The 13,767-nt window shown below is 47.6% G+C and overlaps 1 long non-coding RNA gene across 1 annotated transcript; it reads right to left on the reverse strand.

The window, feature by feature from the left end:
- Positions 1 to 5,443: 5,443 nt before the first annotated feature.
- On the reverse strand, positions 5,444 to 11,334 carry LOC109490576. The gene is made up of 3 exons (XR_002143901.2): positions 11,190 to 11,334; positions 9,649 to 9,811; positions 5,444 to 5,978 (listed from the first exon to the last, which is right to left on the reverse strand). It is a non-coding gene; the product is annotated as an uncharacterized LOC109490576 (long non-coding RNA).
- Between the last annotated feature and the right edge of the window lie 2,433 nt (positions 11,335 to 13,767).

The raw sequence follows: 13,767 nt of genomic DNA on the forward strand, positions 1-13,767 counted from the left end.
CATCGTCCCCTGGTGTGGTTTTCTCTCTTTCCTTCATGGAGAGATGTAAACCTCCTTTCTTTTTACACCAGCATCAGGACGTGAGAACATGGCTGACTCCCCTCGGGTGGTGCCTCAGGTGGCAACGTCCACAAGAGCCCTAAGGATTTTTGGTTTTTTGTCCTTTGTCACTTAACCATCTCCTCCTCTTTGCATTTCATAAAGCAATCTGTGGGAAGCAGCTTGGTTAATTCAGGACTTCATTTTTATACGTTCCTACATGGGAGTCCAACTTCCAAGGGGGTGAGTCCCCACAGCCCCTGTGCTGTGTGACTGAGACATTATGTGTTTCTAGGACTTCTGCCATGACAGCTGCCCAAGCCACATATACACATTTAGCCTCTGACGATGCACTGAGAGGCCCCGGGTTTTACCGAGTTTATTAACTGGCTGGGTGCTTTGGGATTAGCACCTCCCCCAACCGTAAGGACTCTCCAACCAAACAATTTAAAAATCTGCCTTCCAGGGAACTGACCGCCTCATCTGGATTTGCCTGAACTTTCCTTCTTTGGGGACTGAAAGACCCATGTCCCAAGAACCCCCTCAGTCCTGGGCATCCCACCACATCTGCTCCCCTACCTTCCCAGGTGATCAAATTGTCTTCCCTTTAAGCTAATGATGACACCAAAAAAACTCGGCAACAATTGTGGGGTTTCTCTTGCAGAAAGGAAGAAGGACACTCAAAGAAACCTGGGCTCTCAGAACTGAGCTCCTCTTCCTGCAGTGAGCATATGATGCAGGTCTTTTCTGGGAGAGATTCTGTAGAAAGGTATGGATGGTGGGATGGGTCACACCACTCAACTCCTTTGAAACCAGACCACCCCTTTTCTCTATTCCCTACCTCTCCTTTGAGTCTTGTGTAAGACCCCTTGGGGTAAAGCATGGCCCAAAGTAAATCTGAAGACAATTTTGGTATCTCTCTGGGTTTAAGAGTCATAAAAGCTCTAGTCTCTTCGAGAAAGTTCAACAGAAGCCACTCTACCAGATGGGTAAAAGAAACTTGAGAATATAGTAGCTGATGTTTCCTGACCTCTTCTCATTTATTCCCAGTAGCAAGCCTAGCACAGAGGGACCATTATTATTTGCATCTTGGAGTTGACAGCCTGAGTTCCAAAGATGTGGAAGGAACTGGTCTAAGGTTTCACAGCTAGTGAGGGTCAAGGCCAGGATTTGGACTTGGGTCTTCAGGGTACAGAGCCGTGGCCTTGACTAGTGAGCTACACTGCCTACCACTGTCTCGTCCTCCCCTTCTATTCAACCTCACCGCTGTCCCCATAGATTCTTAACATGATTCCTTGAAAATTCTTCATAGGTGCTTTGTTCATGAGGAAGCCAAGTAGTCCAAGCTATTGTAATGCTTGCTGCCATGTGCATACACACACACACACACACACACACACACACACACACACCCCAACACACACACCTGCTGGTAAAAATGCAGAGACACAAGTGGAATAATTGTAAAACATGCAGCTTTTCTTTTAACTTTGAGCTTTCCATGCATGCATCTCAGTGACTGTCAGCCAGACATCGGGTATAGCCCTCTAAATTCTGAAGGATTTGCAGGGGGTTGGGGCAGAGAGAGGAAGTTGTTGGAGCAATGGAGGAGAAGCCACAGAAAGTAGAAAGCTCTGTGTAGGTCACGGCCCCTCCCTCTCAAGTCTTCAGAAAAGTTAAAGCCTTTGTGATCGAAAGCCTTGAGAAAAACAAAGAACCAAAATCTAGCCTGTGGCCGTCCTGAGGCATCACCCCAGGAACACAGGACTTCGTGGAGGGTGGGGGAGGCTGGGAACTGGGAGAAGCTGGGAGGAGGGCTCTGGCCTTCGTGGCTGAGCTGGGAGGCAGACTGGAATTGGGAATGTGAGTCAAGTTCACCTGGTCTGTCAGGGAAAGATGGTTTCAAGTGGTGTCTGGGCCACACACATCTTTCAAGTCCCCAAACTTCTGGCCACATGTTTTCAAAATCCCAGCCTCCGCCAGCCCAAGACTCTGAGAGCCAGGAAGTGCTGTTCTGAGCAGCTCACCCCTCTCCATGTATGGCCGCCAGAGCCCGAGGGGCTGGCAAATTCTGATTCTGCCACAAAGGTCCTTGGGGCGTATCTCCTTTCCCTCAGGATCTTCGTCATCCCTCTTTCCCCCAAAGAGTGGCGACCGGTTTATGAGACAGTTTGGGTTTGCCGGCCCCCAGAAGCAGGGTGAACTGGGGGTATGGAGCTGTGAGGTCCCACTGCCTGGAGTCTCCCCTCACGGGAAGCGAACACCAAAGACAACCCCAGGCCCACGCGGTTGACACGTCTCCACCAGCACGAGACTCCCAGAGCCCTCCCTGAGCTAGAAGTCACTGCATTTACCTCTGAGAAAGGATCCTCCTTTATGGACCGTGTGGGCGGTTCGGTGCCTGGGGCCCGTTCTCTGAGATTTGGGGAAAGTTTTCTTGAACACCAGCAAGTCGCTGCTGGGTCTCTGAGACTGTTCAGTGCCTCTTTACCCACACGACAGGCGATGTGGAGCTTTTGAAAACACTATCTTCACAAGGTAAGGCATGAGGCAGTAAATCTGGACTTTTTTCCTCCCCCTTCCCTGTCTACCTTTTTTTCTTGCTAATTGGCAGAAAATTAATGAACGAGGCACTGATTGAACACATGCTCCTCATGGAAAAAGGCAGAATTGGAGTTTTTCTTGCTCTCTTTTTGGTTTTTTTTTTTGAACACATCAAGAAGGTAGTAACATGTGGCAGGTCAAAAATTAAGAGAAGGTAACAGTACAGATTGTAAAGAACACAAAGGTTGGAGTGTGTGTGCACGTGTGTGTGCACGGGTGTGTATTTTCTCTTTTGTTTTAACTTCCTTGCATCTTTTTTTTTTTTTAAAGCTCATATTCGGCTGTAGCTCATAATTAGCAGCTAGGCCTCTGGGACCTAATTAACCAATTCAATTAACAAAAAAAGCACACAAGTCACCCTGACATTTGTCAGCCATTAGGAAGGATGTCAGACTGGCAGTTTCAGCCGAAACATTAATGGTGATTAGCTCATTTGCGACTAACTTTATTCCACGATCCTTCTGGAGCGGTGGCCTCTAGGCTGCACTGTCCAGAGCTATGGGCCAGTAGCTTGACCTTCAAAGGTCAATGCAAGATGGAGGCTCCCACACTTCCAGGTCTTGCACCTGTGTCCCGGGAAGGAAGAGTGTGCAAGGCCAAAGGCAAAAGCCTTGCAAAGTCTGTTTCTTTTTAAATCAAGAAAACCATAGTGTTTCAGGAAGCCCTACCCAGCAGACATCCCCTTTTGACTGCCCAGAACTGTGTCGGATGGATACCTCACCTACAAGGGACACTGAGAAATCAGGATTTTCTTGACTGGATATGCTGCTGCCCTGAACAAAATTGAGATTCTCTTGGTAAGGAAGAAAGGAGGAATAGCTATTGGTAAGCTAGCAACACTTGCCACAGCCATGTATTGGATTTCTACTAGGGAGACATATCTTCTCTGCAAGAGCACTGCAAGTTGGTGATGAGATCCCTGCTTGATGGGTCAGACAAAAGATGTCCAGAGAGGTTAAGTAGTTTGCCTGAGATCACACGGCTGGCAAACGTCAGTGCGATGACTGAGACTCGGATGTGCTGGAGCTGAAGCCGGTGGGGTTTTTCTGCCCCTACCTCCATAGGCTAGACATGGGTTCTCAAAGACCCAGTCTATAGTCACGCAGCAGTAACCCCTGCCATTGAAGATTTTGCCCAGTTGAAAACTTGGGAACGGGACACTCAGAAGGCGCTCTCGCCCCTCCAGCTTGCCTCCGTTGTTTGCCTGGTTCCAAACCACATGCTAATCGCCACACATATGGGTCTCATTTCCCTCAGAGCTTGCCCAAGTAAGCCCCCAAAGCCACCTTGCTTGTCACCCTCTGCTCTTTCCTGCCGCCCCCAACCCCGGCTCACACACAAAGTTCACCCATTCACACTGGAGACACCCCAGGCTGTGCAATTAGGCTGGAGGAGAAAACAGACCCTATTTTAAAAGGTGACTCCCTACCATTTTGAAATAAGACTTCATTAATTGCAGGCCCCTATTGATTCATTACCATGAAACAGCCTGGACTGCTTGCCTGTAGCATAACCTTTCTCAACCGAGGGAGCTGGACATTCTTTGCAGGTAATCTACAGGGCCCAACAGCAAATATCTGGAATCGGGACTATTCATGCACGAACAATATAGCAGCTCCTTATTGTTACGCCCATTGTTCCCGCACAAAGAGCAGCGGGCAGGTTAAATCTATTTTAGCTGAGAAGGCTCTACAGAAAGCCTTGCTACCAAGCATTTGATACTGATCACAGAGTCACATCAGGGAACAGCCGCTGAAAGGAGGAAGTCATTTTTATTGCTGAACGTGAGAGGTGACAACCTCTCCTCTGCTCTGGCTCCCCAGGACTCAGGCCTCTAAGTGGGAGTGAGGGTTTGGTTTTGTTTTGTTTTTAAGGCCACTCAATGAGAGTGGGTTTTTAAAGGGGGTGATGGTACGGATAGTCGGGGGAAGAAAAAGGTATCCCACAATGTCGCATTCAGGCAACATATGTGAACTCTGGATTCATTCAATTTTAAAACCATGTTCCCAGGGGAATCGAGTCTGTGAGTGAGAATTATAGCCAAGGGTGTGGTGGCCAAAGAGTGGCTGATGCCAAGATGGTACCATTTGGAACGAGGGGTCTGGCATAGCAGAACGGGGATCCCGCCCAGGATCTGCCTCTCTTGGGCCAGGCCGCGCAAACGCCACGGGCTCCACGAACCCTCCTTCTGCAGAGGGTAAGCCCATCCGGGGTGGTCCCTTTGAGAGTTCTGTCATGTCCAACACATGGGAGGACTGGATGCCGATGGAGAGAAGAGTCAGCCAGGTAAGATACAGAAGGGACTGAAAAGATTATTTAGTCCAGCGTTCCTATGACAGCAGCAGTGACAGGCCCAGGAAGGCATTGGTGGCTTTCCCTGCTTGTTAACTCTGGGATTAGAAGCCAACGCACAATTTCTCATCCTCCGCCGTCGTTTTGCATAAGAAAGACAGCGCTAGGTTGGGCCAAGAGCACAGAGCCATCAGGATGGACAGCAGCCAAAAACAGGCTCTGTGCCCTCCCAGGGCATCTCAGAGCTGACCATCAGGCCTGCTCTTGACGTCAGGAAACGTCATGGCATGCACCAGGGGTGCGGTCGGTGAACCAACCTCCAGTTACAGGGCAAAGAGGAGGGAGCAGCTGATAGTCATCTGTTGGTCAACTGGTGCTGCGGGAGAGAGAATCAGGGAAGTGGGTACCATTGGTTGCTTGGAATCCTTCATTCCGTGAATATCTAGAAAGGTGTGTGGAAATGAAGACCAACCAAATGAAAAATGTAAAGGCTATTTAATCAGAGCTTGCCAGAGCCAGGGAATCACTTGCATTTGGCGGAGACTCAAAGGCAAGCAGGACGGAGGAAGCTTTCCAGTGGGAAAGAGAAGCTGGAGGTGGGGGGGGGTGCTGCCTGGAGGCCTTTGGCCTGGGGAAGCTGGAGGTGGGAGAAGCAGAGTGTCCTAGGAAGGGAGTGTCCCGTGTGGTTGGTTCCGGTACATATTTGGCTTTCTCTGGTTGGTCCTAAGTTGGAATCAGGGAAGACAACTAGGGAGGCTGTCAGTTATTATCCGAGTCCTGGCTATTCGGGGCTGACGGTTACAGACGTTCCTGTTTAGCTCCCTGGACTGCCGCTAGAAATAGCGGCCTGGCCTCCTGGGCTGTTGGGGGCAGATAAGGGGGCGCTGCGGGTCGTGGGTCGAAGTTCTCTTCTTACTTGTGGTCATTGTGCTTTTGTATTTTCAGTCTCTCAAGTAGGTAAGGCCCTAAGTTGGGGAGAGACGCCTGAAGCCCTCAGGTTGCTTCTAGCTTGGTTCGATCATTTCTTCGCCACCATTCTTGTCCTTGGGAAAAATAAAAATAATTACACAGATTTGCTCTGATGTGCCTTCTCAGTCACCACAGCCCACACCTCATGGATCTCACTCGGTTCCCAAATCACAAGTGCCTCTATGACCAGAAGTCGTGACTGGCCGCTTCAGGTGGGCGGGAGACACCATGTGGCTTTGTGAGCCGCGTCCCCGATAAGAGGGACCCCTGGGAGTCCCACACCCACCTTCCTTCTTCAGCCCCAGCTCCCACACAGTCAAGCAGAGTCATAGTCAAGTCCAGGCAAAATGCCATGCTGCTTTTGTCTTTGTGTTGTACTTCTCACAGTCTCGGGTCCAACGCTACGTGCTACTCTCGCCCCCCGTGTGGTAACACATGCGTGCGACATTCAATTTCCTCGTTGTAAAGTTATGTAACTTACATTAACGTAGGAAACATCCTGTGGGTCCTAAGAGTAAGAACATAGCGCATGTGATTAAAAAGTGAAGCAGTGGGGCGCCCATGTGGCTCTGTAGGTTAAGTGTCCCACTTCTGATTTCAGCTCAGGTCATGATCTCAGGGTCCTGGGATCGAGCCCTGCGTCAGGCTCCCTGTTCAGCAGGGAGTCTGCTTCTCCCTCTGCCTCTGCTGCGCCCCACCTACTCCACTTGTGCTCTTTCTCTCACAAATACATAAATAAAATGTTTAAAAAAAAAAAAGGTTCTCTTTCCCTCTCCCTCTGCCCCTCCCCCTCCCCCAAAAAAGTGCACCAGAGACTTTCATAAGAGCAAAAAGAGCAATGTTCTTAGAAGATGATATAAAAGGTTATAAAAACTGTTTGGTTTGTGACAGTAAATTTTTTTAATTAAACAGATAATACAGAGACATTTCCTGTATCCTTCACCCCTGCCCAGCTTTTTTGAGGAATAATTGACAAATGTAATTGTATACATTTGAAATATACGTGATGATTTGGTAGGCATATACATTGTGGAATGATTACTGAGATCAAGATAATTAACACACTTATCACCTCACATAGTTAACTTTTTTTTTTTTGTGGTGAGAACACTTAAGATCTACTCCGAGCAAATTTCACGTATTCGATATATTATTAACTATATAGTTGCGATGCTGTACATTAGATCCTCAGAGATTATTCATCTTAAAACTGAAAGTCTGTAAACTTTGACCTACATCTCCCCATTTCCCCCTCTGCCCAGCCCCTGGCAACCACTGTTTTAATCTCTGTTTCTATAAAATTGATCTTTTTTTTTTTTCAAATTCCACATGTAAGTTTCAAATACCATATTTGTTCTTCTCTGTCTGGCTTATTTCACTTAGCACAATGCCCTCCAGGTTCATTCATGTTGCTGCAAATGTCAGAATTTCCTTCTTTTGTATGGCTGAATAATATTCCATTGTATATGTATATATACATATATGCATGTCTCTCTCTCTATATCTCACATTTTCTTTATCCATTCATCTGTCAAAGAACATTTAGGTTCTTTCAATATGTTGGCTATTGTGAATAATGCTACAGTGAACATGGGAGTGCAGATTATCTCCTCGAGATACTGAGTTTGTTTCCTTTGGATGTATGCCCAGGAGTGGGATTGTTGGATCATATGGCAGTTCTATTTTTAATTTTTTGAGGAACTGTTATACTGTTTTCCATAATGGCTGTACCATTTTACATTCTCACCAACAGTGTATAAGTGTTCCCTTTTCTCCATGCCCTTGCCAACATTTGTTATCTCTTGCCTTTTTGAGAATAGCTGTCCTAAACAGGGATGGGGTGGTATCTCATTGTGGTTTGGGCCTGCATCTGCTTGCACTTGGTTAGTGATGTTAAGTATCTTTCCATTATCTATTGGCCATGTGTTTGTCTTCTTTGGCACAATGTTTATTCAGGTCCTTTGCTCATTTATAAATGTTTTTTTTACTATGTTTTTTTACTATTTACTATTTTTACTATTCGCATTTTTACTATTGAGTTGTATAAGTTCCTTATATATTTTGGATATTGTATATTTTGGATATATGATCAGATATTTGGTTTGCAAATATTTTTTTCCCATTCTGTGGCCTGTGTTTTCAATTCACTGATTGTTTCCTTTGCTGTGTAGTATCTTAGTTTGATGTGGTCCCACTTGTTTATTTTAGCTTTTGTTGCCTATCCTTTCAATGTCTTATTCAAAAAATCATAGCCAAGACCAATATCAAGGAGCTCTTCCCCAATGTTTTCTTTTAAGAGTTTCATAATTTCAGGTCTCACATTGAAGTCTTTATTCTGAATTAACGTTTGTGAATGTTATATGATGGGATCCACTTTCATTTTTTTTGCATGGGCAGATCCAGTTTTCCCAGACCCATTTATTGAGGAGACAACTCTTTCCCTGCTGTGTGTTCTTGGCTCCCTTGTCAAAGATTACTGGATTGTGTATGCCCGGGTTACTTCCTGGGCTTTTTCTGTTCTGTTCCATTGGTCTACGTGCCTGTCTTTATGCCAGTGCCATACTGTTTTGATTACTAGAGCTTTGTAATATAGTTTGAAATCAGTTAATGTAATGCTTCCAACTTTGTGCTTCTTCCTCAAGATCTGGTGATTCAGGATCTTTTTTGATTCCAGATGAATTCTAGGATAGTTTTCCTATTTCTGTGAAAAATGCCATTGGAATTTTAATGTGGATTGCATTAAATCTGAGATCACTTGGGATTTTAGGGACATATTAGTCATACTAATTCTTCGAATCCAAGAACAGAGGATATGTTTCCAAAGAGGCTTGAGAGTTAAGTAAGGGCCAAATCCTGTAGAGGGCCTTGCCTACCATGCTTAGAGCTTGTCCTTAACTGAGTAGGCGCTGGATAGCTCTGACTGTGAACAGTAAAATGACGTGGTCAGATTTGAGGTGGAACCAGATTTTTCTGGTGGTTGGGGGGAGGATGTGTTGAAAGGGGACAAACAGGATGCCGACTGAGAATCCGCCTTGGTATTCTGGTAGGAGAAGATGAGGTCTGAGAAACAAGCCGTACATTGCGGGGTAAAAGTAGAGAAACTTCCATTCGGTGTATTTCCAATTTCAACCAACACCTTGAGAAAATACTCCCAAACCAGTTTGAAAGCCTCTCGGCAGAGAGCTTAGTATCATTGAAAGCAACCAAGACCTACTGAGAAATAGCAGCAGGGTAAATGACATCATGACAGAGGTAGAGGGGACAGAGACATTGGGACCCTACTTTATTCTTCTTTGCTTCCCACTACATTGCAGTTTTTGACACACACTAGGTACTCAATGCGTGTCCTTTGAACGAAGGAACAAATTCACTTTTGAAGGTTATCTACCACCTTGAACAAGTTTGCCACTTTCAGGGAGACTCTCGTCACAAAGCAGCCAAAACAAGATGCCCTTGGTTAGTTGAATTTTTACCCCAAAGTCTTATTAAGTTCTATCCTAAGATTATCTGTTCATTTGTTAAAGACAGCACGAGTTAGGGGGTCTGAGACTTTGGGGTTGTACAGGCCATGGAGCAAATGCCCCTGGTGCTGAGGAGCGGAGAGGAAGTTCTAAGTCAGACCCTAGTTGCAGCCCCTACTGTCCCAAAGCATTTGTCCCTCATGGTCCATCCTGAGTGGATTTCAGGGAAAATTTCATCCATATGGTTTTGATTCACTTACACTTAACTCATCAAAACACTTACTTTTTCCTGGGAGAGTTTGTTGCCATTCGGGAAGCATGTTCAGTTGTGATAAAAGCCTGGGGAAGAGGCTGGGAGTCTGCCATGGAGTCAACGTGTGAGAAGATGGGCTTTCTCAGCTCTGGGTCCAAGATGACCAATTTCAGTCACATTTTTCTTCCTTGACCTGAGAAGTGGACGAAGGGAGAGAAATATGGAAAACTTGGGAGAGAAGCTCCAAGCTGCAAGCAGTGTAGAGCAGGGAGGATGAGGGCCTGGACCCACACCTTCAGGCTGGCTGGCAGGGAGATGGGGTCTCTAACCCAGCCACCTCACCTACAACTCCATGCCAAGCCGTTCATGTGGCCTCAGTCTCCTTGGTTGTTGAATGGCTCCAAACCCCATACCAGGAGATGGTTATAGTGGGTGGAGAACAATTTCAATCCTCATTTTTTTTTTTTTAGAGAGAGAAAGAAAGAGTGAGTAGGGGAGGGGTAGAGGGTGAGGAAGAGAGAATCCAAAGCAGGCCCCATGGCCAGTGTGGAGCCCAATGCAGGGCTCAATCTCACGACCCTGAGATCATGACCGGAGCTGAAATTAAGAGTCGGACGCTTAACAGACTGAGCCACCCAGGCGCCCCCTCAATCCCCTCAATTTACATATGAGAAACCAAAGCCCAAGAAAGCAAGTGACTTGCCTAAGGTCACGTGTCAGGTTAGTGGCAGAGGAAAATCTAAACCAGGCCTCCTAAACTCCACTCCTGCATCTGCCCATTACTCCAGACGCGACCCCGTCCGGAAACATAACCAGCTGGTTAACACTCTCCTTGCTGGGCATTCTCTTAACATGTGTTGGCATCAGACCCCATGATAAGCACTTTGTGCACAATATCATGAGGTGTGACCTCGGTCAAGTCACTCAAGCTCTTTTAGGTTCAAGAGATGATACACATGGTGGTCAGGAGGGGAAGCTCTGAGCCACATTGCCCAAGTTCAAATCCCAGCTCTGCCACGAACTAGTTAGCTGATCTTGAACGACCTACTTAATCTCCCCTCCCTTCAGCTTCTGTCTCATGGTACTGTGATAAGGCCCAATATTCTTATTATTTCAGACAATCCTCCCTAATGACCCGATGACGGAGCTACTCTTGTTACCACTGTATTACAGATGAGTAAACTGAGGCCCGTGACAGTAATGGCAGTTGTCCAAGATAATTGGCAAAGCGAGAATTCAAACCCAGATCTTTCTGACTCCAGAGAAGTAGGTCTCTGGGATTTACTGGATAGTATGATGAAGTGTATTTGTTTATATTTGTTGATTTTTTCCATGATATAGTGTAGGCACAGCACATTTTCTCTTACATCTTTAATATCTACGACACAAAACAAGTCTGATGGATACTTCGTATCAAATACATTTCAAATGAAATTTTCCATTGTATCTTCAGCTCCCAGTTTACTGATAAAATAGTTGGAGAATGTTTCTATATTAGGAGGCTTTCGAGACTAAGAAACAGTAACTCTACTCGAATTTGCAAAAACACCAAATGAAATGTATTAACTCACATTATTAGAAAAATTCACAGTTGAATCCAGCCACTCAAAAGATGTCACCAGAAATCTTTGTCACGCCATCTCCTTTTTCTGCTTTTCTCTGGGCTGCTTTCAGTCTCAGCTGGTTCTCCTCATGTAGGGGCAACACAGCCATTAGCAATTCCAGGCCGAGGGGCTCCGAGCTTAGCAGCCCCTGCAGAAGGAGAGTGCGTCATCCCCCAGTTCCAGCAAAACCTCAGGATTGACTCTCTTTCGGTTTGGCTAAAGAGTCATACCCACCTCTGAAATGATCCCGCCTCCAGAGTATGAAGCGGAGGGATTGGTCGGCCCTGGTCATGTGCCCACCCCCGGAGCCAGTGAAGAGAGTGAGCCTCCCTCAAACCTGGAGTCTAGGAGTGGGGCAGGGGAGAGCTCCCCACAGGAAAACCCAGGATGCTATGATGAGAAGAAAGGGAATTGATGGCAGCTGGTAGCAACATCAGATGTCCACTCCAACTTGCCAAACGGGTTTAGAGGGAAAAAAAAAAAAGCCATTTTGCATCACACTTGACACCCTCATTAGACCCAAACCCTCTATCCTCATACATTTGGTAACACCACGTTTTCCTTTATCTGAGAGACAATCTGCCAGGACATCCTAAAATCCAAGGTGTCACAAAGAGCAGGGTAGCAGTGCCTTGTGTGGGGCTCAGCTGCCATCCATCATCTGGGCTGCTCTGGCCTGCGGGTCCCTGGACGTCACTGTTTTCCTAGGCAGGTGGGGTGAGTCTTCAGAGGCATTGCTGTTTCCCCTCTCCCCTGGGCACCCCGAAACGGCCTTTCTCTTAGGGGTCTGGACGCGGTTAACTTTACCCCTGATTGTCTTGGGACGATGAGATCTCCTTCCTAGATGTCAGATGAGACAGCCACAGGCCAGAACGGGGCTCTGAGGGACTCCCTGGCCCACAGATAGGCCATCTGCCCACCTGAGTCAGCTCCCCCAGGGGCAGTTGAAGGTGGGTTGGACAGAAGCTAAGGACAGCCTGTCAGCTGGTGGAACGGCCATGTCATAATTTCCGGGCATCCTGTGTTTGTCCACATATGGAGCCAGTACATAGCCTCTTAGGACAGAATTGGTCCATGGGACCAATGCAACGAGCATTTGAGTGCCTCTGTCGGCCTGGGGACAAACTAGCTGTAACATTCTAGTCAAGTCCATCAAACCTCTCAAGACAGCCTTCTGGCTTTGGAGCCTGATGGCCCTGGGTGTGAGCCTAGCTTCAGTACATATTTGCTGAGGGATCTTTGGCCTCCGTTTCCTCTCCTGTAAGGAGGCTTATACAGGGGCACGTGTCACAGGGCTGCCCAGAGGGTGACAGCAGGTAACAAATACCACCCAGTAGTTGCCACCATGGAAATCGCTCCGCAAAGGGAGTGGTCTTCCCTCTTCCCTCCCTCCGCTGCCTCGTTCCTGACCCAACGGGCCAGCCCTCAGATCTTTCTCGTGCTCCATAAGCGTGGGTACTGACCCGGTCCTGGAAGCCAAGACAGTGGCACGAGTACCCTGCCGCGTGGTTGGCATCAGCTTTCTCCACCACCCCTTCAGGTGGTAGGAAGAAGCAGCAGTGACTAGCTGAAAATTGGCCATTCATTGGCCAAACACACACCTTCGTGGGCACCTGGGGCTTTCCATACAGCTCCAAAATGCAGATTTAAGCCTTTATATTGAGCTTTGATATCATGGCCTGTAGGTCTAATAACAACGGACACCAGGCACGGAGCTGGATCCTGACACTCTTTCCATTCTGTGCTTTCAACAGTCCATGATGTCACTATTATTATTGCCTTTGCAGAAAAGGAAACCAAGCCTCAGTCGCTGCGGGCGAAGCCGCCCCCATCCCCGTGGTCTTTGTGAGTAGCGCCCCCTGGAGCTGTGAGGTGCATAGCAGCAGGTTTGCACGCAGGGTCCTCCAGACACTGTTACATCGGGCCTTTTTTCGTCCTCACGGCCATCCCGTGCAAAATCTCAGGAACCACACCCAGGGGCCCCGGTGAAGTAACTTGCCCAAGATCAACAGCTAATAAATGGCGGAGCCTTCCAGAACCCTTGCTGGCTGACCCTGCACTTTCTTGCAGAGCACTTGTTCTCATTGTCATTAACTCTCTCTCCTCTGTCCCCCAACTAGATGCACGTTCCCTGAGGGCAGAACCGTCATTCTTGGATCCCCGGTAGGACACCTGGCCCAGAGTAGGTGCTAAATAAATACTGAAAAGTCAAAGAATGAATGAACGAATCGAGTATGTGAAACAGAAACGGGGAAGAGTGCGCAGCAGTCCGCACTGGTACACTCTTTCACACCAGGTGCCTGCTGCGGGCATCCCGGGTGGCGGTGGGGGGGGGGACCCTGCTCGCTGGCAGTGGCGCCAGGGTCTACAGACTGAAGTTCCCCAGAGCAGCCAAGCTGAGGTTAGTTCGCGGGGATGGACTCTCTAGAGAACCGCAAAGCTCCTTGGCCTCCACACAACATCTGGCCAAACAAGCATTCTGTTTCTCAGACAATCCAGCCCAACATCCAAAGCGGCCACCAGCCAACAGGCGCTTGGGTTCAGC

Source organism: Ailuropoda melanoleuca, chromosome 6 (genome assembly GCF_002007445.2).
Source record: "Ailuropoda melanoleuca isolate Jingjing chromosome 6, ASM200744v2, whole genome shotgun sequence".
Taxonomy (NCBI): Eukaryota; Metazoa; Chordata; class Mammalia; order Carnivora; family Ursidae; genus Ailuropoda; species Ailuropoda melanoleuca.